General features: G+C 39.1%; 1 protein-coding gene across 8 annotated transcripts in view; it reads right to left on the reverse strand.

Moving 5' to 3' along the window:
- Nucleotides 1–27,656, reverse strand: part of LOC132378867 (inactive N-acetylated-alpha-linked acidic dipeptidase-like protein 2) — a 937,774-nt gene that overhangs the window by 882,465 nt on the left and 27,653 nt on the right. For 6 of the 8 annotated variants that reach the window (XM_059946161.1, XM_059946120.1, XM_059946130.1 and 3 more), the window contains one exon: nucleotides 24,796–24,857. The exons of the other annotated variants lie outside the window; for them this stretch is intronic. The gene's annotated coding sequence lies outside the window, so the exon portion shown is untranslated. The remainder of the gene's footprint in view (nucleotides 1–24,795; nucleotides 24,858–27,656) is intronic. 8 annotated transcript variants of the gene reach the window in all.

Raw genomic sequence — 27,656 nt, forward strand, 5'->3', positions numbered from 1 at the left:
GCAAAGAAACACACAAAGTCACTGTCTCTGAGCAGAGCCTAATGTGTCTAGATAATTCTACCATCTTTTAAAGGTTGCTTTGGAATTTGACAGACCTCATATAATTTTAAGATGACAGGCATCTCCATTGCTTATTATTTAAATAGCAAGATGCTGACACACTCCGATGCAGCGGCCCTTTTCGAGGCCAAACAAAGTTGCTTTTCTCTTTTTTTTATTATCACAAGACAGTACTGGACAACAAGAACTTCATGTACTGCTGGTCTATCCTATCAGTGAATTGCTCATTAGTAGAGGAGCTGGACTTGGTTCAGACCATTTTTTTGTCTGCCACAGAATGACATCAGAGTCAGTATGCTAAGGCAGGATACAGTCTAACAGTGAGTGATTGTCTTGGGCATTTTTCTTGCAATTGTAAGACCCCATTGGACATTGATGATGCACAGAAAGTCTGGATCACTGGTTTATTGGTGAGTCAGAATGTTGGGGGAGCTGCATGGCCTCTATTGCAGTGAGGTCTAGGCCTCATGTCGCAGACTCGCCTGTTGCAGCCATCTAGGAGGGGAGACACCAGAGGTGGTGTAGCACGGCACCCATGCTAGACTGAGGATTGGCCCCATCCATTCATGCTACCATCCAGTGTTTATTCAGTGGAAGACGAGGTGGATTGTGTGCAAGCGTGCATTTGTCTGTAGACTACTGAGGGTTTGAGACCATAACATCCATGCACCATCAATTTACAGGACATGTCACTCAGCGACTTGGGCTATGAATATATATATATTTTTGTGTGTGACTGTATGCTTACTGCTATCTTACATGTCCAATATATGCCTTATGCTGTGTATGACTGTTGGTACTGTATTTTGCACCTTGACCCCGGGGGCATACATTTGTTTGGCTTTATTCATGGGTATTCCTGTGTAGTTGAATGATAATTAAACGAACTTTAAAAGCAGAAAGATTCTCAATAACTTGTCTGAGCTGTACAGAAATTATACAGTTTACAGATGTAGCATGCAGTATCTGATTTTTAGATGTAATAAATTAGGATTTCAAAAATATACACCAATGCATTAATATTCCCCTTCCACAGAAATGGACGAATAAAATTGCCAGAGTGTGAAAAGCAGATTTCTCTGCTGATTTTGATCCTTCATCACCTGGATTTCAACCCATAAATTTCACATAATGCAAATATAATGTTTTCATTGATCTCAGCTTTGAAGGCCACTTCCCACATGCAGTGACTGGCTCTCTGTCAATGTTGCATTCCTTTGCATTCTTGGCTCTTGGCAGAGTTCATCTTGGTAATAGTACAAGTTCAAGAGAGTATTGCATTTACAATTTAGTAGTTGCTGGATATTCTGGTTGTCCTCACCAAATAATTATCAGCATTGTCTGGTAGAGAAGCAAGCATTTTATCTCAAGTGCTGATTACGATGGACCTCAAAGTAAAACAAACAATATACAACCCCTAGTGGATGAGAGTTATTAAATTTAGTGTGAGGCACTCATCAGTGCTCTTAACTCATCTCTCAACAACTAAAAATCAACAAAGCCTTTGGAACAGATTAAATCCCTGGGGAAGAACCAGAACATAGCGAAGTACTCCTGAAAAACTCAGAACAATTTTACTTCACTCATCCTAGAAATAAATTGAAATGAATTGAATTGACTTTATTTCTTACATCCTTCACGTTATCGAAGAGTAAAAATATTTATGTTACGTCTCCGGCTGAATGTGCAATTTATAGTAATTTGTAATAAATAGTATGTATAACAGGACAGTCAATACAGTTGTATCAGCATGAATTAATCAGTCTGATGGCCTGGTGGAAGAAGTTGTCCCGGAGGCTGTTGGTCGGTCCTGGCTTTTACAATGTGGTACCATTTCCTAGATGGTAACAGCTGGAACAGTTTGTGGTTGGGGTGACTCCAGTCCCTAGTGATCCCTCAGGCCCTTTTTGCACACCTGTCCCTGCAAATGTCCTGAACAGTGGGAACTTCACATCTACAGATGCGCTGTGCTGTCCACACCACTCTCTGAAGAATCCCTTGATTGAGGAAAGTACAGTTCCCATACTAGACAGTCAGGATGTCCTCAATTGTGCCCCTGTAGAAAGTTCTTAGGATTTAGGGCCCATACCAAATTTCTTCAATTATCGGAGGTGAAAGAGGCGCTGTTGTGCTTTTTTCACCATGTGTCCAGCTCTCTCAAAAAAAACTGAATTACAACCATGTTCAAAAAAGAAACATGCCCATTTGTGAACATCACAGCGGAATTTCCCTGCCATCTACCACAGAAAAAAATCAGTACGAGAAACCCTCTCATAAGGGTCTCCACTCCATGGCCAAAGGACTCTAACCAAAACCCCATCCTGTAGCATGACAGAATTAATCTTCACCACAAAAATATGAAGAACAACAGCCATCTTAAGCAACAGTGATACTCACCCAATGAACCACCAGAACCCAAAAGTCATTAAGAATGGGGGTGAAGCAAGTTACTGCTGTCATATCAAGCCTTTTCACAATCTTCTTCGCCTCACCATTTAACATTGCCGTTGACAAGCTGCTTCCCAGAGAGGGAATTGATCTTCAGAATAGATAGGAGATTATTCAAACACCACCACCACCACACCAAAACCAGGATCACTCCAACCACTGTCATCAATTTATATTTTCCAGATGACACCATGTGCAAATATAGCCAGAGTCTAACCTGCAAACCTGCATTTCCACTGAAGTCCTACACATGTATAATCCAGAAGGGTCATTCACTAATCCATTTGCACAAAACCTCACACCACAATTAATAAAAATCCATGGGAAGACTTGGAAGAACCTGAAGCCCTTTCCAAATATCTATTTCTCAGTAATGAGCAGACAGTGAAGGTGAAAACTACCCTCTGCAGTGAGCTGAAGCTGCTTTCCACTACTCGAATAAAACAGAGTTTGAAGATTAAGGTTTCAAATTGAGCCAACCTTGTGATTTCTGGTGCAGTAGCAACCTAATACTGCTGCATGTTTCAGGTGTGCACAACTTAGTGTTTTCTTGAAAATATTGAAAGGTGCAAGCAGTTCCACCAAAGAAAAATCCCATCAAATGCAGTGAGAGAACAGGCAAAGCAATGATAGTGCCTTCCCACAGGCCAGCAAACAGAACTGAAGGCACAGATCACAAAAATTCAGCTGTGCTGTACAGACCACATTTCCTGTAAACCTGACATTAGACCTACAAAATGAGCATTTTATTCAACGATACAACAGAATATGCTGGAAACACTCAGATCAGGTAGCATGGATGGAAAGCAAGATAGAGTTTCTGCTACAGGTCAAAAATTTTCCTTGTTTGCCGTGGAAAGCAATCTTAAAGAGGGCAGAAAAAGTTAAGTTTCAAGGAAGTTCAGTGGCATCTTTTAAAAGTGCAACATCAACAATAGCTCATGCAGGAGCCCAGCCCAAAACCATTCAAATAAGAAGAAGCACCCGAGACTGCTTCAACAAGAAATCATTGCAACTAAGCAGAAACAATGTTTTGCAGCTCAGAACATCTAACTACCCATCTAACCAAGTACCACATGCCCTTGTCATGGAGCAGTCTATAGGCTTTACCAAGGAATCAATAGGCATTTACCAGGGACCCATAAAACTTCAATGGAAACAAGTCATGCTTAATTTCAAGGGAACACCTGAGATCAGCAGATTGTGGTCCTCAGAGTTGCCAATGACTATAATCTCTTGAGTTGCTACAAAATGTTGACCTCCAATTATTTTCCTTGATTTCAGTGCAGAAAATAAAAACATACATGATTGTTTAATGTAATTGTGATTTCCAGTACACAACAGTAAACGAGAATGAAATAACTGTTACTCTGCATCCAATGCAGCACAAAAAAACTAAGAAGATAGCATATATAGATATTGATTGTACGTTCATAAAGTGACACTGGGCACAGGAGTGTCTGAACACAAGGTGACTGACAGGGAATTATAAGGTCATGGTGGTGTGGTGGTGTAGAGTGTGAAGGGGGAATTGTGGATGGAGATGCTGAAGGAAAGTAACTGTTTTTGAATTTGTTGGTCCTAGTGCAGAATCTATGTAGCCTCCTTCCTGATGGAAGTGTGACAAACCATTTTTTGACCATGTGTGCGTTCTTGATCATTTTTGAACAGAATTCACATCACTCCCTTGTTCTTCATCTTAAATGCTGCTTGACACTTGACAACAAAATCAAAGCAACCATTTTTGGGAGGTTTATCCACAAAGAAGCTAAGAAGCCATGAATTCCAATTGCTCAAAGGCACCGGAGTTTAAAAGTAATTGGCAGCATTCCCAATCTCCACACCCTACCTTCCCCCAACTACCTCAATCACACCCATTACTTAAATCATCCTCTTGCTTTAATGGAACTGAAATTGAAATAAAATATATATCAATCCAGGCAAAAATATCCTCAGGCAGGTATGCAATTAGTGCAATTGGACATAATAATCTTAACAAAAACAAATGGAAGTGAAGTGATTTGCTTAGATAAACTATTTGCCAGGAATCGATTGCCCATTCCACCACAGGTATTTTTAAAATTTCAATTAACTTACCATCACTCCCAGTTTTTGCACACAAACTTGCTTTTAAAAAATCATTAATGTTACTGTTCCTTGCAGCTATACTATACTGTACAAATGATCTAAGATGGAAATGTCCAAGATGCTAATTTCCAAATGATGGCTTAGTAAAGAGGTTAATTTGAATACTGGTAATCAGCACGATACACTGAGATTTTCTATTAAAAAGAGCTTCAGTGGAAGAATCAGGCAGAATAAACCTTCTGCAATTCTTGTTACTTGACAAGTTATAGGAAAGGAAATTAAAAAGCTTCCTCACTAATTTGTAAAAATATTTCTATCATTAATCGTGCTGTCATAAACCAAATATAGGATATCTGAAACATCTCTCTGCAGATACTGCAATACAAAGAAAATTAATCTAAATTTTAAATACCTACATTTTGAAATTGTTATACTTTCTTGAATTCTATTTACACTGAAAGTTCCAGAATAAGAATTCAAGTTTGAAGCTTTTGTAAATTTACCTATCTAAAGAGACAGAACAAAATCAAATTTTAATTTCTACTTCCTCAAAGATCAACTCATTGGTCACTTTTTTTTAAACCTAAGACTCTGGTACACAAATGTGCTTCACATTTGAGCACCAGTTATCAAATGTATTTACTTAAAGATACAGTGCGGAATAGGCCCTTCAAGCCACTTTGCCAAGCAACCCTCGATTTAACCCTAGCCTAATCACGGGATAATTTAAAATGACCAATTAAACTAATAACCAGCAAGTCTTTGGACCATGGGAGGCAACTGAAGCACTTGGCAAAACACCCATACACTCCACTGGGAAGATGTACAAACTCCTTTTAGAGGACACCAGGAATGAACTTCAACACCCTGAGCTGTAATAGTGTTGCTGTACTAACATGGCACCCCATCATTTATCCATAACTATCATGCTCAAATGTGGTCCATTCCTGCTAGATGAAGCTAACATTTTTAATTTTTCCCATCTCATAGTTCCCTCATTTGCAGTCATCATACTCGAACAATCTGTCCCGATTTCTGCTCTTTTTCCTGTCCCATTCACCGTCTCTTAAGACAGTACACAGTAAAGCCAGTAATGCATGATAAATTCTACCTATCGCGCAAAATAAAGAGAATAACCATACACCAAGTCTTGGGAAAGAGCAATGCCATGAGCAGAAGAAATAGAGAAAAAAAATTAGAAACATTGTCAATGAGACCAAACAAGAAAGGAAGGAGTAAATCAATTAAACTATGAGAAGATTTTCAGACATTTTGTGCATGAAGACAGCCAAAGAAAGTGCAGCGGAGAATATCAAGGCTATAATCAAAGATAATTTCATGGAATGAGGCCAGACATTGAGCAGGCAAAAGAGAGGGGTATTTGGGGATATAATAGAGGACTGTCAGCACAATCCTCATGATGGAATGCCTGTACAAGTCATGGCAATCATAGGTTAGGTTCTAAAAGTTGCCATTAAATGTATCAAATTATGTCAAATCAAAGGTTGATTATTTATTTAATAACACAATGCGGAGTCAGCCCTTCCAGCCTTCGAGCCACACCGCCCAGCAACTCACGCAAACCCAACTAACCCTAACCTAATCAAGGGACAGTTTACAATGTCCAATTAAACTACCCAGACTGTCTTTGAACTGTGGAGGGAAACTGAAGCACCCAGAGAAAACCCACACTTTCCACAGGAAGGACATGTTCACACCCAAGGTGTAGGACACAGGAAACTGCATGACGGTCAGCTAGGGGAAAGGGGTTAAACAGGCAGTGCAGAGTACCCGTGTCCATCCTTATCAACAACAGGTGGCACTTTGGACATGGTCAGTGGGGTGGGGGTGGGGGGGTGGTGGGAAGATGACCTACAGCAGAGGAAAGTCACAGCAGTCGGGTGTCCGGCACTGAGTCTGACTCTGAAATTCATTACAGAAGGGTGAGAAGAGGTGAGCTGAGGTATTAGAGGATCTGTTAGTTAGGGAACAGAAAAGAGGTTCTGTGGGTGAGAACAAGATTCAGACAGACATACTTTATTGATCCCGAGGGAAATTGGGTTTCGTTACAGTCGCACCAACCAAGAATAGTGTAGAAATATAGCAATATAAAACCATAAATAATTAAATAATAATAAGCAAATTATGCCAAGTGGAAATAAGTCCAGGACCAGCCTATTGGCTCAGGGTGTCTGACACTCCGAGGGAGCAGTTGTAAAGTTTGATGGCCACAGGCAGGAATGACTTCCTATGACGTTCAGTGTTACATCTCGGTGGAATGAGACTCTGGCTGAATGTCCTCCTGTGCCTAACCATTACATTATGGAGTGGATGGGAGACATTGCCCAAGATGGCATGCAACTTGGACAGCATCCTCTTTTCAGACACCACCGTCAGAGAGTCCAGTTCCACCCCCACAACATCACTGGCTTTACAAATGAGTTGTTGATTCTGTTGGTGTCTGCTACTCTCAGCCTGCTGCCCCAGCACACAACAGCAAACATGATAGCACTGACCACCACAGACTCGTAGAACATCCTCAGCATCATCCGGCAGATGTTAAAGGACCTCAGTCTCCTCAGGAAGTAGAGATGGCTCTGACCCTTCTTGTAGACAGCCTCAGTGTTCTTTGACCAGTCCAGTTTATTGTCAATTCGTATCCCCGAGTATTTGCAATCCTCCACCATGTCCACACTGACCCCTTAGATGGAAACAGGGATCACTGGTGCCTTAACTGCCCTCAGGTCCACCACCAGCTGCTTTGTCTTTTTCACGTTAAACTGCAGATGATTCTGCTCACACCATGTGACGGAGTTTTCCACCGTAGCACTGTACTCAGCCTCATCTCCCTTCATTCCCAGATGTTATGTTGCCTTCCAGGTGCCAGACTCATCTCAGATCAAGTTCTCAGCATTCTTAAGTGGGAGGGTGAACAGCCAGAAGCCATGGACCATGTAGGCACCAATGGTATGGGTAGGAGGAGTGACGAGGTTCTGCAAGGGGAGTGCAGGAAGTTAGGTGCTAAGTTAAAGACCTCCAGGGTTGTGATCTCAGGATTGCTACTCAGGTCATGTGCTTGTGAGGCCAGAAGTAGATAGAATATACTGTTTAACACATGGCTAAGGCGTTGAGTGTAGGAGGGAGGTCTTCAGATCTTTGGGCTCTCTTCTAGGGAAGGTGGGGCCTGTACAGAAGAGACGGTTTGGACCTGAACAAGAAGGGGACCAATATCCTAGTGGGAAGGCTTGAAGTCATCTGACATGAGGACCTTACGTGACCCTGTGGACATTAATTCTAGCTGGTGTCACGAACTAAAGTGTGGTGGGAGCTGGAACATTAAGGCAGCAAGAGTAGCTGTTGAAGGGCTCTGGAAATTGATTGCTCTCTCTTTCTGTCAATGGTGAGGGAGAGTTTGCTGCCAATTCCCGAGTGGGGAACCCAAAATAAAAAGCAACTCTTCAGACTGACTGCAACATTGAAATAATGACTGTTTGTCTCCCCTCTCGTTGTGGAAGGAGCAATATTTGTCTCTCCTATGTTTGTGAGAGAGAGAGAGAACCTGTGGGTTGTCAAAATGTTGGAGTGAACAGTTAAGCTTTGATGTACTGTAGATCATGGTCTCTCTTTGGGGGCTTTGCTGTTGTTTACATGGTGGGTGGTGTGAATGCTGGTGTTTTATTCTAGAAAAAGATTGAGGGAGAAGGGATAAAAGCTTATATTTTTGCTGCTGCTTGTGCATGGGAGGGGGCAAGGGACTTTGGGGGTCTTACATTTTTTTCTTCAGTCATTCATTCTTTGGGGGGTTTCTTCTGTTTCAAGAATGCCTGTGGAGAGTAGAAATTTCAGGTTGTACATTCTATACATTCTCTGATATTGGGACTATTGAAAGTTTCCTTAATCAGTGCATAGAAGTCCCAATGAGAGAATGTATGATACTTGACATCCTAAGATGAAACAGAGCAGGTTACACAAGTTTGTGCTGGAGAACACATTGCATCCAGTGATCACAATGCCATTAGTTTTAAAGTAACAATGCAAAGAAATAGGTTTGGTCCTCGGGATGAGATTCTAAATTGGACAAAACCTCATCTTGATGGTATCAGATATGATCTGGGAGGGGGGAATTGGGACAGGCTGTTTTCTGGCAAACATGTACCTGGTAAGTGGGAGGCCTTCAAAAGTGAAATTTTGAGAATACAAAGCTTGTACGTGCCTGTCAGAATAAAAGGTAAAGATAGTGTAGGGAACCTTGGTTTTCAAGAAGTATTGATGCCCTAGTCAGGAAAGAAAAGGAGGTGCTTAGCAGGTACAGGCAGGTAGGAACAAATGAGGTGCTTAAGGAGAGCAAGAAATGCAAGCAAATTCTTAAGAACTAAATCAGGCTAAAAGTTGTCCTAGCAGACAAAGAAGGAGAATCTTAAGGGATTTTACAGAAATGTTAAGAACAAAAGGATTGTAAGGGACAAAACTAGGCTTCTAGAAGATCAGAATGGTAATCGATGTTTGGAGCCAAAAGAGATATGGGAGATCTCCAAAAATAAACATTTTTTTGTATCTGTATTTACTCAGGAGATAGAGTCTGCAGAAGTGAGGCACTGGGGTAACAACTTCATATACCCTATACAGAATATCGAGGAGGTGTTTGCTGTCCTGAGACAAAACAGTGTGGATAAATCTCCAGGGCCTGACAAAGGTGTTCCCTCAGACCCTACAGAAGGTAAATGCAGAAATTGCTGGAGCCTGAGCAGAGATATGTAAATTATCCTTTGTGACAGAAGGGGTACCAGAGGATTGGCAAATAGCCAGTGGTGTTCCACTGTTAAAGAAAGACTTTCATAAGGAAAGTCACAAAGAAAGAATTTCATAAGCCAGGAAATTATAGGCCAGTGGGTCTGACATCAGTGGTGGGAGAGTTATTGGAAGGTATTCCAAGGGATGAGCTATGTAAGCATTTGGATAGACATGGACTGATTAAAGATAATCAGCATGGCATCATACGTGGAAGTTAACAGAAAAATGGATGAAGGCAACACAGCGGACATTATCTACGTGGACTTTAGCAAGACACTTGACAGCAGCCAGCATGGGACACTGGTCAAGAAGGTTCAGTCGCTCAGCAATCAAAATGAGATAGCAAATTGGAATAAATGTTGGCTTTATGGGAGAAGCCAAAGAGTGGTAGTCAATGGCTACCTCGCTGACTGGAGGCCTGTGACTCGAAGAGTGTGCAGGGATTGGTGTGCATGTCTGTTGTAGTTTGTCATCTATATCAACAACCTGGAAGACAGTGTGGTTCATTGCATCAGCAGGTTTGCAGACGACACCAAGATTGGGGTGTAGTGGACACCAAGGAAGCCTTGCAGAGGAATCTGGATCAGCAGAAAGAGTGGGCTGAAAATGGCAGATGGAATTTAATGCAGATAAGTGCACAGTGTTGCACTTCGGTAGGACCAACCAGCGTAGTTCTTACACAGTGAACAGCAGGGCACTGAGGGATGTGGTAAACAAGAGGTTCTGGGAATACAAGTCCATAATTCATTGAAAGTGACATCATAAGAAGATAGGGTCATAAAGAAACCTCTGGGCATACCGGCCTTCATAAATCAAAGTATTGAGTACAGGAGATAGGATGTTATTGTGTGCAATTTTGGTCAGCTAGCTGCAGGAAAGATACACTAAGGTTAAAGGTATACAAAAACAATTTACAAGGATGTTACTGGGCCTAGAAAATAGCCAGTGATGTTCCGCTGTTAAAGAAAGCCTCTAAACATAAGCCAGGAAATTATAAGCTGGTTGGTCTGACATCAGGAAATATTGAACAGGTTGGGACTTTACTCCTTAGAACATAGAAGATTCAGAGGAGAAATGATAAAAATATACAAAATTATGAGGGGAATAGATAAGGTGAATGCAAGCAGGCTTTTTCCACTGAAGCTGAGTGGGCCTACAACCAGAGGTCATGGGTTATGGTTGAAAGGTGAGAAGTTTAAGGAGAACATGAGGGCAAACTTCTTCACTCAAAGGGTCATGAGAATGTAGAATGAGTTGTGAGCACAAGTGGTGCATGCAAGCTCAATTTTAACGGTAAAACAAAGTTTAGATGCAGGTTCGATTGTCATTTTTTAAAAAAAATTGGATAGGTATATGGACAGAAAAGGAATGGAGGGTTATGGGCTGAGTGCAAGTAGGTGGGACTCAGTGAGAGTAAGCGTTCGGCATGGACTAGAAGGGCCGAGATGGCCTGTTTCTGCACTGCACTTTTCTGTGACTCTAACAGTGCTGGAATTGAACTCCAGAACTCTCCAGACTGTAATATTGTCACACTAAATGTTATGCTGCCATTAATCTGTCATTAAGCTATGTGGAAAGGGCATGAATTGGCGGTGTTGTTTCCTTCTGTGGCGCATCGGTCAGAAAACTTGCCATTTCCTTAGCATTTTATCTACAGTTACAAGCTCGAGGCCAAGTTACAAGCTTGATGCTAAATGCAGCACAGATGGAAAGAGTGCAAGGATCCAACAGACTTGAACTCAGAACCACTTGCCTTGAAGTCAGGTGTGGGTGCCACTACACCATGGGCCAGCTTGAAAGGCCATGCCCTTTCCACAAGGCTTAATAACAGATGCAGAATACTTAACAATTATACTTAGCAAAGGTTGTGTATTCATTATTTTTAGCAATATTTGAGTATTCGTGTGTGTGTGTGTGTGTGTGTATATATATACACACACACACACATATATATATATATATATACACACACACACACATATATATATATATATATACACACACACACACATATATATATATATACACACACACACACATATATATATATATATACACACACACACACATATATATATATATATACACACACACACATATATATATATATATATATATATATATATAGAGAGAGAGAGAGAGAGAGAGAGAGAGAGAGGTATTTATTTATTTTGTTTGATTAACCATTTTTGTTCATTTAAGTAATTCATTATGGGTTACATGTATAGTTGTGTGAATTGCATACGTCATCGAGCTACCACATGATGTGCACGTGCCCCACTTAAAGTAATCTCAAAGTTAGACTGCATTCCCATACGCCCGTGTATTCCTTTGAATTAGTTTAACATTTTGAAGTTACAAAACTTGTCAGTGGCATGAAGATTTTTTAAAATCAACCTGAAATGCTACCAATCTGTTGAAGTGCAGCAAGATTTTAGAACTAAGAAAGAGCTGCAAGAGATGGTTACAAAAAGCAGCACAGCACGTGCCGAGACAGACAAGTTTAAAAAATAAGCAGTGCAGCTCATTTTCTTTGAAAGGGAAGACATGATTGAGCTTTTTTTAGGTCAGAAAACGGAACAACTTACGGGTTCATATAGAGAAATGGCTGGCTAAGTCAGAAAGATAGACGCTTGACTAGGCAACAGATAACTGGATCTTCTAAACTGAGCAAAATCAACAATATTTTGAAGAAAATTCAAAATAGAGAAACAGGTGCCAATTTTCCTGAAAGCACTGTGTTTAAAGGTATACTGTTTGCTTCAAAGTTTAACTGTTACAACCAAACCAGCAGAAGTGAACCCTGCTGACATTGTCAAGGTAATGCAGGAACATTTAGAACCAAAGCCATTGTTGATTGCATGATACTTTAGGTTTCATAAGTGGAATCAAAAAGAGAGAGAATCAATTTCAGTGCACTTGGCTGAATTGAAGAGATTGTCTGAGTATTATCAATTCAGTAATGGACTTAATAATGCACTCAGGAGATCATTTAGTTTGTGGAAACTTACAAGAAAGCTTTCAAAAATTGCTAACTAAAGCACAGCTCACATTTAAAAGAGTAGTTGAAATTCTGTTTCAATGGAAACCACAGTCAGAGATGCAATTGAGTTGCAGTCAAGAATAAAAGCGAATGTGAATAAAATCGCAAAGTCTAACCAGAAACCAGCTTGGCTGAATAAAGTGTGTTACTGTTGTGGCAGGGGCTCACATTCACCAAATAAATGTAGGTTTAAAGGTGAAATCTGCAGAAAATGCAACAAAGTAGGACACATACAAGGACCATGTTGGGCAGACAAAAATAAATGGACTGTTCAGGGAAGAAAAAAGCTTTAAAAAGAAAGTCTAGTAGCAGTTTCAAAAAAGCACTAATCTACATGCTGCTGATGAAAAATCTGATAATGATGAGAGTGACATAGGACTGCGTAGTCCTGAGAGTTACAGTGTGAAAATTAAAAGCAGACAAACAATATGGCTGAAGCTGGAAGTGAACGTAAAATTAATTAAAATGGAATTGGACACTGGTTCAGCTGTTTCAGTCACTTCATGTAATGAGTTTGAGAGGTATCTCAATGATACTAAATTGAAGTCTGCAGATCTCCAACTTATTGTGGATAAAAGATAAATCCTGTGGGAATGACATTCTTAACAATGAAATAAAACAACCAACAAGCCATATTGATCTCATATGTGCCAAGAACCATACCAGCATTGTGGGACTGTGATTGGTTGAAACAACTACAACTTAATAGAGATCCATCCTCAATTTGCATGCCACAACCCCTGTAATGAAGCCAACCAAAAGTGAATTAAGGAAGGTACTGGGTGATGCCACCACCGTTTCTGTTCCAAATACTATGAACAGTTGCCCAGAGGACAACTGTTGATACCAATCTCTGTACCTCTGGTTGGAAAGCATGTTGGACCAAGGAAGCAATTGTGATGGTGATGAAAGCATTGTGGTCCAACTATAACACTTCTTGTGGGCAACATGTTTGAGAAAGCTTCTGATATGTTAATGAGGCAGTTATTTGTGAAATATGGCTCAGTTTTAAGCTGGATGAGAGTTCAAGAAGCTTCAGGAAAGTTGCAAGTATTCGGCTTTGTGAATATAAAGAACCAGGATTCACTCTCTGTCTGTTAAGGTTATTGAACAAACTTCAGATGTGAGACAAAAAGCTGATGGTAAAAGCAGATGCAAAGACCAAACACCAGCTGGATGAATGGAAGTCCAGAAAGAAACAAGTCAATAGACACACGAAAGCAGAGGATTCAACAGATAATGTTGAATGAAGATAATGAAGAAACCAGGAAGAGACATCAGATCGCAAAGGGAACATTAGAAGGATTAGCGAAAACTCCAGTGAACTAAATGGGCCTTCCAAAGATCAAGATGCACAAACTAGGAAAAGAAACAGAAAGAAGAAAGGCTACTACTGTCATAACCACTTGCTGCAGTCTCAGAGTCAACCCCTACAACCACCACAGAAACTGAGATTGTTTACACACCTACAAGTCTCACCTGCAAAGAGTGATTCCCCTTGTCAGGAAAAATGTTATCCAACAAGAGTAAGAAATCCTCCACAGTGATTGAATCTTTAGGACTGAATGTGACAATTTAAAAATTCACTTCTGTGGATGTCTATATATAGTAGTTATACTATATAGTATACTGTACATATAGTTGATGCATTCTCTATTGAGTTGGAGTTTATAGCTAAGCAGGGAGGACTTCTGTATTTATTATTTTCAATAATATGAGTAATCTTGTTAGTTTAAAAAATTCACTATGGGCTGTATGTTAAATATGTGAATTGCACGTATCATCACTCTATCTTGTGATAAGTGAGCACCTCACTTAAAGAAAACTCAAAGTTAGACCGGCATTCTCAGACTCCTGTATCTTCCTTTGGATTAGATTATTGTTTTGAAGTTGCAAAACATGACAGCAACGCGTCTTGGACCAAATCCATTTCATGCTATGTAATACACTGGTTATTCAATTATCCTCGTAAAAATAATATCCATCAAAACCTGGATCCTCTAAATAAAAAAATAAATCCATCCTACATGTTTGAATCCAATGTAACCAACACATTCAATTTACCATATCAAAACTTTCTTTCAATCATGTTTTAACCATGGGCATTTCCTCATAATGTTCTAAGTAAAATTATGATGTATCTGCTGTTAAGAAATAATGGCAGAGTGGCCTACCATCAGGTCAGGAAAAGTTTCATTTATTCAGTAAACTTAAGACAGTTAATTACAGCATCTTTACAGTTTAATTGTAAGTAAAACTATCCAAATACAAGTAATGTCACAGTTTACAAAACTTCTTGGAGCTTTAAAGCTGTTAAACAAGTTGCCTGTTAACATATATCATGCAATCAAAGTACTATCTGAAACATGATCATCCATGTTAATGTCAACACTAATCACTTTAACCTTCATCCTTCCAAAAAGTGGTCATTTTCCATGGAAAAAATCAGCAAGTGTTATTATGGTTTCTATGATTTAGGAAGTCTACAAGCATATTTTTCTTCAATAGAAATTCATCCAACATTAATTGATTCCCCCAGTTTTGTAGAGCAATTAAGGCATCAATGCTATTTCAATAATGCAATGCCTCCCCACAGAAATATTTTTCTCCAGTAGTTATAAATAAAAATGAATTAAGAGGATTAAGTAATACTTTAGAAGAACAAAATTACAATTGTAAGAAAAGGAGAAATGAATTTATAAACAATCTAACAAATATCTAAGGGTGAAACATTGAAGTAATTTTGAACAATTAGAACATAGAGCACATACATGCAGTGCTTTTCAGGATTTCTGAATTCCCCAAAGCACATCTCAGTCAATTAAGTATTTTGAAATATGATATATATCACAGTGTAGAGAAATGTGGCATAATAAGGTCCCTTAATGAGAAAACAGGAACAAACTTAGTTATGCAGTACAGTCAGTTTTTGTTACCATCACTTGCCCAGGTAATCTGAAGACTTCCCTATTCTTCAAATTTCCCATGCAATCTCAACCGACCATATGAGCTCCACTGAATCTTTCCCCTGAAATGTTCATCTCAGAAGGTGCACTCTGCAGGTCTATAGTTGGAGGCATCGCATAAAGCAATGTCAGCTCTCTTGGTTCTGAGTAAATACTGGATAGATTGGTCTTTTGGCCTAGAAAGCAGGAATCTAAAACTGTGAAATAGATATACATTCAGCTTTTGGCTTTTCTAAAAAACATGCTAATTTCCTGGACAACAGCCTACTTGCTCTTCCAGCTGGCAGAGGTTAAGCCACCTTTGAGGCAGAATAAAAATAGCTGAACTGAGAAACAACAGGCTGATTCCAATTAATGATGGAGCATACAAGCAACAGAATGAAAGTATGACATGTTCAAAACTGAAAATAAATAAACTGCATCACTGCAATGTTGAGACAGAATAAAGTCAGCCTATACCCAATCAATTTCTGAAGATCACTCATATACCTTATATACCACTGGCATAGATTCTATAGGATTGAGTGGTTTGCTGCCTTTCTACAAACAAAACTATACCTGAGCGAATCCCTGCACCATTTGCTGACCCTGTGATCGCCATCTCGGAGTGTTCAAGGACACCTTCAGTCTTTTGCTGCTGCGTCAAAGGTTCCCGCCTGTTTCAAAAGGACAACAAACATAGGGTGCACCCAAGAGCAGGACATGCTACCTCAATGACCATCAGCCAGTTGCACTCACATCCGCTGTGATGAAGTGCTTTAAGAGGGTAGCAATGGCCTAAATCAACTCCTGCCTAAGCAACGACACGGACCTGCTGCAATTTGCCTATCACAATAGGTCTACAGCGGATGCAAGCTCTCTGGCTCTCCACTCAGCCTTGGATCATGTACAATAGTAATACCTAAATCAGGCTTCTTTTTATTAATTACAGCTCAGCATTCAACATAATCATATGCTCAGTTCTAGTCAACAAGCTCCAAAACCTGGGTCTCTGTTCCTCCCTCTGCAACTGGATTCTCACCAGGAGACCAGTGTCTGTGCAGATCCAAAATAACATCTTTCTGACAATCAACACTGGTGCACCTCAAAGGTGCATGCTTAGCCCACTGCTCTAACCTCTAGGCACAGCTTAAACACCATTTATCAACTTGCCAATGACACAACTATTGTTGGCAGAATGTCAGCTGGTGACAAGGAGGCGTACAGAAACGAGATAGATCTGCTGATTGAGTGGTATCACAGCAATAGCCTTGCACTCAACATCAGTAGGACCAAGGAACTGCTTGTGGACTTCAGGAAGGGGAAGTCAAAGGAACACACACCAGTCCTTATCGCATGAGTGAGCAGTTTCAAGTTCCTGGGCGTCAACATCTCTGAAGATCTGTCCCGGGTCCAACATATTGGTGAAGTGACAAAGAAGGCACGACAGCAACCATAATTCATTAGGAGTTTGAAGAGAATTGGTTTGCCACCAGAGATATTTGCAAATTTCTATAGATGTACCGTGGTGAGCATTCTACCCAACTGCATCACCAGCTGGTACGCAGGGGGCATTGCGTAGGATCAGAAAAGGCTGCAGAAGATTGTAAACTCAGCCAGCTTCATCATCCACACTAGCCTCCCCAGACCCAGCATCCAGGACACCTTCAGAAGACTTTCCCTCAAAAAGGCAGCATCCATCAGTAAGGACCCCATCACCCAGGCCTTGCCCTCTTCTCACTGCTTCCATCGAGGAGGAACAGCAGCCTAAAGACACACAGCATCTCAGGAACTACTTCTTCCCCCTCTGCCATCAGATTTTTTTTAAATGGACAATGAACCCATGAACACTACCTCAGTATTTTTCCCCTCTTTTTGCACTACTTAATATAATATTTTTAAATATGTATTTCTTATTGTAATTTATAGTTTTCAAAGTTATGTAATGCAATGTACTGCTGCTGAAAAATGACAAATTTCACAACACATCTATGCCAATGATAACAAATCTCATTCTGTCCTGCAACTTCCATAACAACAATGTGATATGGATGTTTTAATGAAGCTAAGCAGCAAATTAAACTTATTTTTAGCAACAATGAAAGACAATTATTTGTTTAGCTTTTGTAATGTTACATAAATTTTCACCTTCATCTTTAAGCACAAGTACCCCACTCTTTTCCAGCCCTTCTGTCTTACAACAAGGCCTTCAAAATAGTGTCAGCAAAGGAACAAGAGTTCCCTCGTGCGAATAACAAGGGAAAAAATGTTTCTGGCTGTAAGATCAAGAGTATGAACTTGTTAGTCAAGTGGGAACTACTGCAATTTAGACCATAGTTGGGTAGAAATAGTTACAGGACCAAAATAAAAACTGTATAGGTTCAAAGCATCACCTGTGATTTCTAACAGCAGGTATTATTTTCCTGCATTTTTTCAATTCTCTCATTTTAATAAAATAATCTTTAACACCTCAATCCAATTCTCTAGTGCCCCATTTCTCCATTCTCTCTGTAGTGTTCCTTAAGCACATTGTTTCCACCTAGCCTAACAACTGAATCTATGCAGTAAGCTTATGGAACAATTCAGAGTGCTAAAAGGACTCTCATCAACAGCAAGCACTTCCTCCCTAATTAAAAATAATGGTCAACCATTCAGCCACACCATTCTTAGTGTTTACTCTAATTTAGTGATGAGCACACTTACACAATGTCTTCCCTTCCCCTCAGGATTTTTTTTTATTGTTATTTGCACTAACTATATGAGGTTCAGGCTTTTCTTGCATTGTTAAAGAAACCATTGAATGAAGATACAGAAACCATAACCTATTTGTTCAAGCCAGAAAGCAGGCTATATGTAATTACATCCTATAGATTACATCCTATATGTAATCTACAAGCCTACAATCTGCAAACGTGTTTCCTTCAATTGTTCATGACAAGCAAAGTTGGGGCTTAATTTAATTACAGAATCTAGGCCAACAACGTTGAAAGACATTGAGTTTTATACCATTTTAAAAGTGTATCTAATGGAGCCATTCAAACTGTATTTCTAAGTGTTCCAGTAAGAAATAATAAGCTTCATTTTTCAAAATACATAGCCTGTGCAAAGATATTCATCTTCAAAAATATTCTGCATCTGTCTCTTGAGTAAACATGCTCCGAAGAAACCCACGTTTTGGTATTAACTGGAAACTCCACATCACTGTGACAGCGAGTGGCAAGCAATCCATATTGGAAAAAAGTTTAATGGAGCGCAATGCTCCAGCTATTTAAAGCAGATAATGCCAAGGTACTGAAGGAAAAGCCTCAGCAGTCATCTTTGACAGTCTCTGTCAAATTATTTGTCATGCTTGGCTAGATAACAGGATCTTACAGAGCTATCGAACATTATGGCAGTTGCATTCTGAAATCACACTAAACTGAGAAGTACTTGCTTGGATGATTGGAATTGCAGGCTGCCTATAAATAGCACAACAAAAACCATATAATTAAATCCAAAACTGCAAAATAAACCATCATAAACAGTAAGTGAGAAATTTAACACCTTAATCTACTCTTAAATAATGAAGTAAAAACTAAGAAAGCATCAGACACAGGAGCAGAACTTAGCCATTTGGCCCATTGACTAGTTCCACCGTTAGATCATGGCTGATTTATTTTCCCCTCTCAAACTCATTCTCCTGCCTTTACCCCATAAGCTTTGGCATCCTTACTCATCAAGAACCTAACAACTGCCACTTCAAATATGCTCAATCATTTGGTCTCCACAACCATCTCTGACAATGCCTTCCACAGATTTACCATTCTCTGGCTCAAGAAATTCCTCTTCACTCAACCTGAATCATCATTTGATGTTTTTAAGAACCTCTGAGACATTTTATGTAATGGTACATCACTGTTACTAAGTGATACAAAATCTAGCTAATCCCCTTGATCATTACAATTTATCTTTCATCATTTCAGCAGGCTTTGTTGGAAATATGCATAGCTTGCATTTTACCATTACAAATGCAAATAATCATCTTGGTTGTGGGCCTGCCAGTGGAGACATCAACTGCATTTGAAGCTTGCTACTAAAACAATGCCCTCCCTTTTCACTTGCATGTTTATGGATTCCCTCTCCTGTTTTCCTCTCTTCCCGGCCAGTGCTCTCCATCTTCATCCTGTTCATCTCCCTTAGTCCACTCCACATCTTCCCTGTATCTTATCTTCCCATCACCCCTTCTTTCCTCACAAGTTCCTGACGCCCAGCTAATTGTACAGTAGCAAGAATCAGAGCCAAGCATCTAGTGTTCTGGACCTGGATGTCCGCAGGAAAAGCAGGCAGTGAGATATTTTAGAATACGTACACAACGCTGGAAGAACTCAGCAGGCCAGGCATCCGTGAGGGTGATCCTTCCTGATGAAAGGGTCTCGGCCCGAAACGTTGGGCTACTCTTTTCTCACGGATGCTGCCTGGCCTGCCAAGTTCTTCCAGCATTGTGTACGTATTCTTTGATCCACAGCATCTGCAGTTGTGTTTTTCTGCAGTGAGATATTTTGCTGGCTTCATTCCTGCGTCTCATGCAATGTTCCCACTAAAGGAGGTGTGGGCGTGCGTGTACATACGCACACATCTTTTGCTACTAGTGCACAAAGAAACAAACTGCACACACAAACTTGTTGGCATGTTAAACATAATTCATAATCGTACACAACTTCCTTTTCTGGTTTCTGATGCGGATAGTGTTGACAACATGGAGCGTGTGATGATTTCTCTGCAGATTTTAGAACTAGCTTATTTATAATGTTTTTATTGAAGAAATTATTGATTCACTATGTTGAATTCCAAAGAAGCAAAGGATGTGAAGTGCATAAAATATGCTGTTAAAGCGGAGCAGTTTAATGAAACAGCAGAAACCGCAACACTGAATGCACACGAGGTCAGGAACGTGCAGCTGTGTTAAATATTTATATACAATATAGAAATTGGTGTTATCTGCATGTATATTGTCACGATGCAAAAGTTGCTGGAGAATTTGCAAGTGGGAAGTAGGGTGATATTTGGAAACTTGACTTTTTAAAAGCGTCATTTAGCAAGCAAATCACGTGCAAATGCTGTGGCGAGAAGATTGTTCATTACAGGCTTGCTACGTACATTTTGTGAGAGTGTAGATGAAAAGTGAAAACGATCAAACACAAAGGAGATTAAAGTTCTTATTGCCAGTGTATTGCTAGCTATTACAATAAATACCTTTATATACAAAATTCAGTGCACACACATTGTTGTTACTGAGCAAAAAGTTGCACAGCACAAGATTTTTGCACACACTGCTCATTACAAATTAGAGAGAACATTGGTCTCATGTAGGCCAGAGCGGAAGCTGCCTCTATGGGCAGCAGGGATTTGCGACCTATCCTCTAATTTCAATGACAATATGGCACACCTGGGGTCCATGAGAATGTGGCTAATGAGATTTTATGTGGACCTTTTGTTTTGGATAGTTGGTAAAAAAACTGGTAACAATTGATAATAGGTTAATGTTGATGGTGCTCAACCTGCTAAGGTCCTGCAGCAAATCATTTGTTGCTCCACATGAAACCATAGTGGCTTTGAACAGGGACTCCATTTCAGAGCAACACACTTAAATTTTAACTTGCTTTAGCTCTTAAACATGGCTAAATTCAAGTTCACACCTTTGATTCTAAAAGTCAGGCATTCAAGGCCACCTGCAGTAAGTTAATCACAAAACTTAACCTAACACTGCACTAAAATATCGAAGGACATTTGCACTTGGATAACTGGTAGAACTGGCTTCAATTAACTGTGCTTGAATGGTGATTAGCAACTTTTAAATGTTTGATTCTCTGCAGGGAACACTTTTCTTTGAGATTACTAACTAACCCTGTATCATTATAAAAGACAAGGGCCAATTCTGAGTGTTCACTTGTTGATTTTAAACTGCACACCTAATTGTACAAAGTACTGTCCAAAATTTAAAATACTTAATTGCTTCAGGTAATTTTCTGTGGTCAACTGTATTTATAGAGAACCTTCTGCAGTCCCTCTCAGTTAATGGGGCAGAAAGCTTTAGTAAGGTTGAAAATCTGCTGTATACATACAGTAACTAGTGCTGCTCCTGCTATTTTAATTGTAGTTGGTACATGTTGAAGATCATGTCCACTCTGCCTCTTGATGGATAGAATCCACATTTGATTCAGGAAGGATGAGGAGGACCCTGGAGATGACTTTCCTTGTGACTGATTTCAGGAACACCCAGTGTTGTTACCAGTCGGTCTTGTCTTTTTTTTGAAGATGGTCATGATTATAGCATTTCCATGGTAGGATCTTCCTCTTCCCAAATTATGCATCTAAGTGTATGGATGTGGAACTGAAATTCTTCACCAACTTTAGAACTTCAGTAGGATACTTAACAATCCCGAAAGCAAGAGACTTGAACGCATATTCTTCTATCACAATTTGGGCTCTCAGACAAGAATATTGCTTCACTGTAAGACACAAGAACAAGGTGGAGAGGACGTCTGCTCCTCAAGAAGCAAACCAGAATTGGAACAACATCCCTTCATCATCCAGAAGCAGCTTATCCTGCAACTCTGCTGCAGAACTGTAAGGATGCCCAAATCTCCTGGGCTGATCACAAGCCATGATAACAGCAAGCACCAATTAATTTGCTCTGTAACCCTCAAAGAGGCCCCAAAACATCACTGTCAATTTTCATCTGTAAGGAGCAAACGGCATTATGCGATCCAAATTTATATTCCCATCTCAACGAAGTATTTGTTTAATCCAACACAGACCAGTAACAGAATGCTAGACCTACCTTGCCACTTTGATAAAGCTTCTCACAACATTGTTAATTGCAGCAACTCAGAATCCCACTGCTTCAAAATCATTTCATATCCAACTACAGGGAACCCAAGAGACTGCAGATGCTAGAATCCAGAGCAACAATCTGCTCAAGGAACTCAGCAGGTCGAGTGGCAAGTTGATACTGCTCAATCTGCTGTGGTCTTTCAGATTTGCTTGTGGCTCCACATGAAACCATAGATGCTTTGAACAGTGACTCAATTTCAGCACAACAGTATTTAAAATGTAACTTCTTCTTAGCTATTAACCATGGCGAAGTTCAAGTTTACAGCTTTGATTCTGAAAGTCGTGGATTCAAGGCCAACTGCGATAAGCTGATCACAAAATTTAACCAAACACTTCACTAAAATACTGAAGTACTTCTGCACTGTTAAAGCCTCCATCAACACACGTGGGTATACTTGGAAGGCCACTTCAAGAAGATACAAGACAGCTACAAGAAATAGTAGTTCACTAACATCAATTATTTATTATTTCAGTTATGGTCGAGATTTATTTTCAATTTAGCTGCAGAGCTGTATTGTCTGGAAGGTCAATACAGCTGCTGTAATTAACAACCAACTTACATTATACAATTGTCAACAGGATTTGTATCAAAATTCTCAATTTACTTCTGATCCTATCTAATGACAATATTGAATAGTGATGTGTTACATCATTTACGTTAAAGCATATTCTGAATACTTCCCACTAAAATTTGTCTAAATTAATTTACACAAGATGTGCTGGTGTTACAAATCACAGCCTTAATATAAAAATGGAGATAAATCTTCATTAAATTAAAATATAATTAGGATCCGAGAAGAAAAAAAAAATCAACTAATTCTGTACAACACATCTCACAATGGTTTGGAAAGAACGGGGCTTCAACATAATTGCATTGTGGTTAATCTCATTAATTATGTTTAATAACTGAAGTTAATGATGATGCATATCTGCATACTTTAGATGCACAATTATATAAACTACAGAATGAGAAATAAATATTCAGCCTTTAGCATCAACTGACCACTATTAAAAGGTACAATATGTTTGCCACAAGTGCACATACAATTAAAGTTCATTATCTATTTTCTGTTTGAACTCACAGGCATTGTAACATTACAGTATGTTATTGACATAATGTTATCGGCACATTTCCCCTTCTTAACTTTGGAATTTATTCCTCTTTTCCCTGTAATCAATTCCCATGACATAAACTTGAAATGTTGCTAAGATTCTGGTGCAAGACATGTGAATGGTATTGTCTGTCCAACGGAGCCAACAGAATTCACTTTTATGGCCTTTTTTGAATATTGGCCTGTGAAAGGACACTGACATTGATTAACTTTTACTTCCAATGGATTTGAGTGAAGAAGGAAGTTGCTAATGTGCAGAAGTGCATTTTAGTGGTAGACAGAGAAATACATGTTGTTAGATCTGATGAGTACCTCAACACCTTCAGCTCAGGTTTGTGTCTCTACACAGTATGTCCTTCCAAAAATCCATATTACCTGCAACATTTTGCTGTACTATTTAATCGCACCTTGTTCTGTTCATTGTTATTCTTTGGCTAATTCCAACAATGCTTTAATCATGCTCCTGATGAATTAAGTGGCTCATTTTCTAGTGTCACAAGTAAAATCAACTGCATGTTTGTAGGTAGATAATGTTTTACTAAAAGCAAATCTAAACCAATTCAAAATAAAACTTTAGCCTAGGAAACAGCAAGATTTTATGAATACAACTAAAGAAGAGCAAATTCAGAAGCCTCAATTTTTATTTTAACTACAGTACTATATTGGCATCAATGGCTTATTTATTCTGAAAGGTTTAGGGTCAATTTCAATAAGTACACTTCATGTCAGAGAAATGTATACAATATACATCCTGAAATTCTTTTTCTTCATAACCATCTGCAAAACAGAGGAGTACCCCAAAGGATGAAGGACAATTAAACGAATGAATTTACAAGAATGGTATTTTCAAGTCCATTTAAGTACAACGGGATGAATTACATTCATTTCAAGCAAAAGCTGGAGAATTTGCCCAACTTTCCATAAAACTGCATGGTTCTCACATCTGGAGTACTGTATACATAAACTTACTGTGTGCAATCCAAAAAGTACTACAATTACAGGTGCAAATTAATAATTCTCCAAATCTGTGTAATATTATTTACTGAGAATTTAACCTATTCTTCAGTTCATTATATTGAATGTTCACTCGTATAATTAACAGATCAGTGAGCTTTCAAACTAATCAGAGATATATTGCCAAAAAAGTGAAGACTATCTAAGCAAACATAGAAGCTATGTTTTTGGTTGGCTAAGGAGGGGGGGTGGGTAAAGAAAACAACATAAGCAATTAATTCCAATGTATTCATGAATTCTTAGTAAATATTTGGAAGTTAATCCATTTAAAAAATTCTATCTATGCAGTAACTTCTTTCAGATTTTAGCATTGCCAGACCATGTGCACAAAACATCCTCTATTTTGTATTCCTATTTAATTGTTAGCATCAGCCCAAAGAATTCTATTATTTTTAATAAAAGCAAGTCTTACGGAGCTTACCTCTAATGTATCGGAAAAGACTCCACCCATCCTAAACTATTGACTGCTGAAGACGGCAGAACCTGAAATATAGAGCAACAGGGGCAATTTGTGGCAAGCTGACACACTACAAGCTTTAAGGACTGATATCAAATGTGACATTTTTCATTTATTTGTAAATGCCTCTTTTATAATGCACTGACAAGAAGCGACAGTTGCCTCTTGCAGGATAACCCAGGTGATGACAAAGTGGACGAGTCCTGACAGTTTCTTTAATGAGACTTTGTATTACGGCTACTATCTAATACTTTCTACCAACAAAGATCAAGGTCTTCACTCTCAATCATATAATCTGATAATTTAGCACAGATTAACCCTATAAAAAGCCAAATTAACCCATTGAGAACTTGCCTTACTCTGTTATTTCAATGCACTGTTTTTCAGAGAATCTAAATCCTAACACTGTTTGATCATTAAATGCAAAAATGATTAACAAACCATTTTAAAATCCATTCAAGCATTAAAGAAAATAAAAGATCCTCCAAGCCTCAAAATAAATACTTTAATTAAAAATTAGGGTTACACTGGAAGCAAATGCCTGGATTTTCAGGTCAACATTTAAGGTTTTTGCACAGCCATTGACCTTGGGGGGGGGGGGGGCAGGGGGAGATCAAATTGGCTGAGGCATAAATTTTTCCACTTTTGATATTAAGTGCAGTAAAATGGCTTTATAGAGTCTAGCCATGACATAAGCAAGCCAATCAATCTGAGCAGTCAATCATATGGAAGAATTTTCACATCCAAATGAGGTATTAAAAATGTTCTTTTTCCTATTTTACATGCAGTAGAAAAGTGGAAAGTGGAGAATAAAAATCCATTTATCTTGAAGACAACGGAATTCTCAAACCGTTTTTCTAAAGGATTATTATTCCATAGATAGAAACAAATACTTCAAATTAATAAACAATAACATTTTAGAAGGCCATTAGAAACCTACCAAGGTTTAACATTTCAGTAGATTGTACAAACAGCATTCCACGTAAACAGATAGAGTTCAAATAAATCCCTGATTTTCTGCTGATTGTATTTGCTGAAGATCGCATCAGCTTATCCAATGGAGGATGAAGAATCCAGTTATCAATGGGAGTAAAACTTGAATTTCCATGTTTAATTGCACATTGACATATGCTTGAGTTGCTGTCAGCTTCACAGAGTAACAATAGAGAGCATACAAGCTTGGCCAACAACACAACCCAGAAAACAACACATTTTCTTTAACACTCGGAAGCAATTAAGACAACTTGTTTTCAGTTACAGTAGTGGAAGAGATCCTTTGTTCTTTGTTCATGGATCAAAAGCTTACCCTTCTTATAAAGGACATATCCATGTATGATATTCAAGATTGTTTAATGTCATTTCCAGAACACAAATGTCAACAACAAAAGAATTGTTACTCCGCATCTGTTGCGGTGCAAAAAAAACTAAGATAAAGGAAACAATAACAAAAAAAAACACAATAAATATAAATACACAAGATACATATATATTGATTGTATGTCCATAAAGTGATTCTCAGCACAGGAGTGCCTGTACACAAGGTACAAATATACTACTCATCAAAAGAATTATGAATTGCTGAAAAATCATTTGAAGTCCCTCTTGTACATATCCCAAGAATCACACTTTAAGTCATGTGGAAGTGCACTGTTTTCTTGGCCAAAGAACACACATGGCAAAGGAAAACCCCAATTCACAGACATGAATTTGGTATTATATTGACCCTACAACTTAGATAATTATATATATTTTTTAATCTTGCTAGTAATAATAAGGTCAATTTTTAATAGATTGGTCACCCTCTCCTGCGAAGTGTTATCACATAGAGAAGTAAGCATCAATGAAAAGAAAATAACAAAAATACATCCACTATCTACCACATTGCCTCTCATCAATTCTGAAGATCAACAAATTTTATGCTACTACTGCATTTGATTTGTTTATGTAGTACTGTGCAAAAGTCCTAGGTATATAAACAAATTCCATGAGATAGGTGAGGAATGGATAAACCCAATTCTGACACGAGTCTCTTTTGTGGACTGAGAGTGAGAAGGGGGCAGGGAGAGAAGAATCAATGTTGGGAAAAGGGGAAGGGAGAGGTGAAGGAGTAGGAAGCACCTGAGAGACATGCCATAACAACCAATAAATCAAATAACCTTTCCTGGAATCTCAGGGCTGGGTGTTATCTGCACCCACGCTATCTTCCGCCCCGGCACTCCTTCTCTGCCACCAGTCCCACACCTTGCCTGCAGTGTTCCACTCTAGCCCATCCCAACACCCTTTGCTCCCACCAAATTTGCAAACTTGCTCTCTACTCCACATCGAAAATACTGTATTGTGCGAAAGTCTTTCACACCCTAAAACTTTCCATAATCTTTTCAAAGTGGCCATCATTACAGTGGACAGAGTTAGAGTGGAGATTTTGAGGCTTTAGCTCTTCGAGGCTTAGCAAGGAAGAGGCTTCAAGGGGAAAAAAGCTGCAGATAGAGTTTTTATTTCTCCACGCCCAGTTCACTGCTTTTACTTCTTTATAGTTGCCAAGTTAGGAACAGTAGAGAGGCCAGGCAGGATTGTGGAATGCTCCTCTTGCAGTGGGTGGGAAGGCAGGGAGACTTTCAGTGTCCCAGATGACAACAATTAAGAGAAGTGTATCCAGCTGCACCTTCTAACATCCTGCATTAAAGAGCTGGAACTGGAAATGGATGAATCCTGGATCATTAAGGAGGCTGAGGGGATGATAGGACATATAGGGAGGTGGTTACGCCCAAAGGGCAGGACACAGGAAATTCGGTGACAAGTCAGGATGGGGAAAGGGATTAAGAAGC

Source organism: Hypanus sabinus, chromosome 2, assembly GCF_030144855.1.
Source record: "Hypanus sabinus isolate sHypSab1 chromosome 2, sHypSab1.hap1, whole genome shotgun sequence".
Lineage (NCBI taxonomy): Eukaryota > Metazoa > Chordata > Chondrichthyes > Myliobatiformes > Dasyatidae > Hypanus > Hypanus sabinus.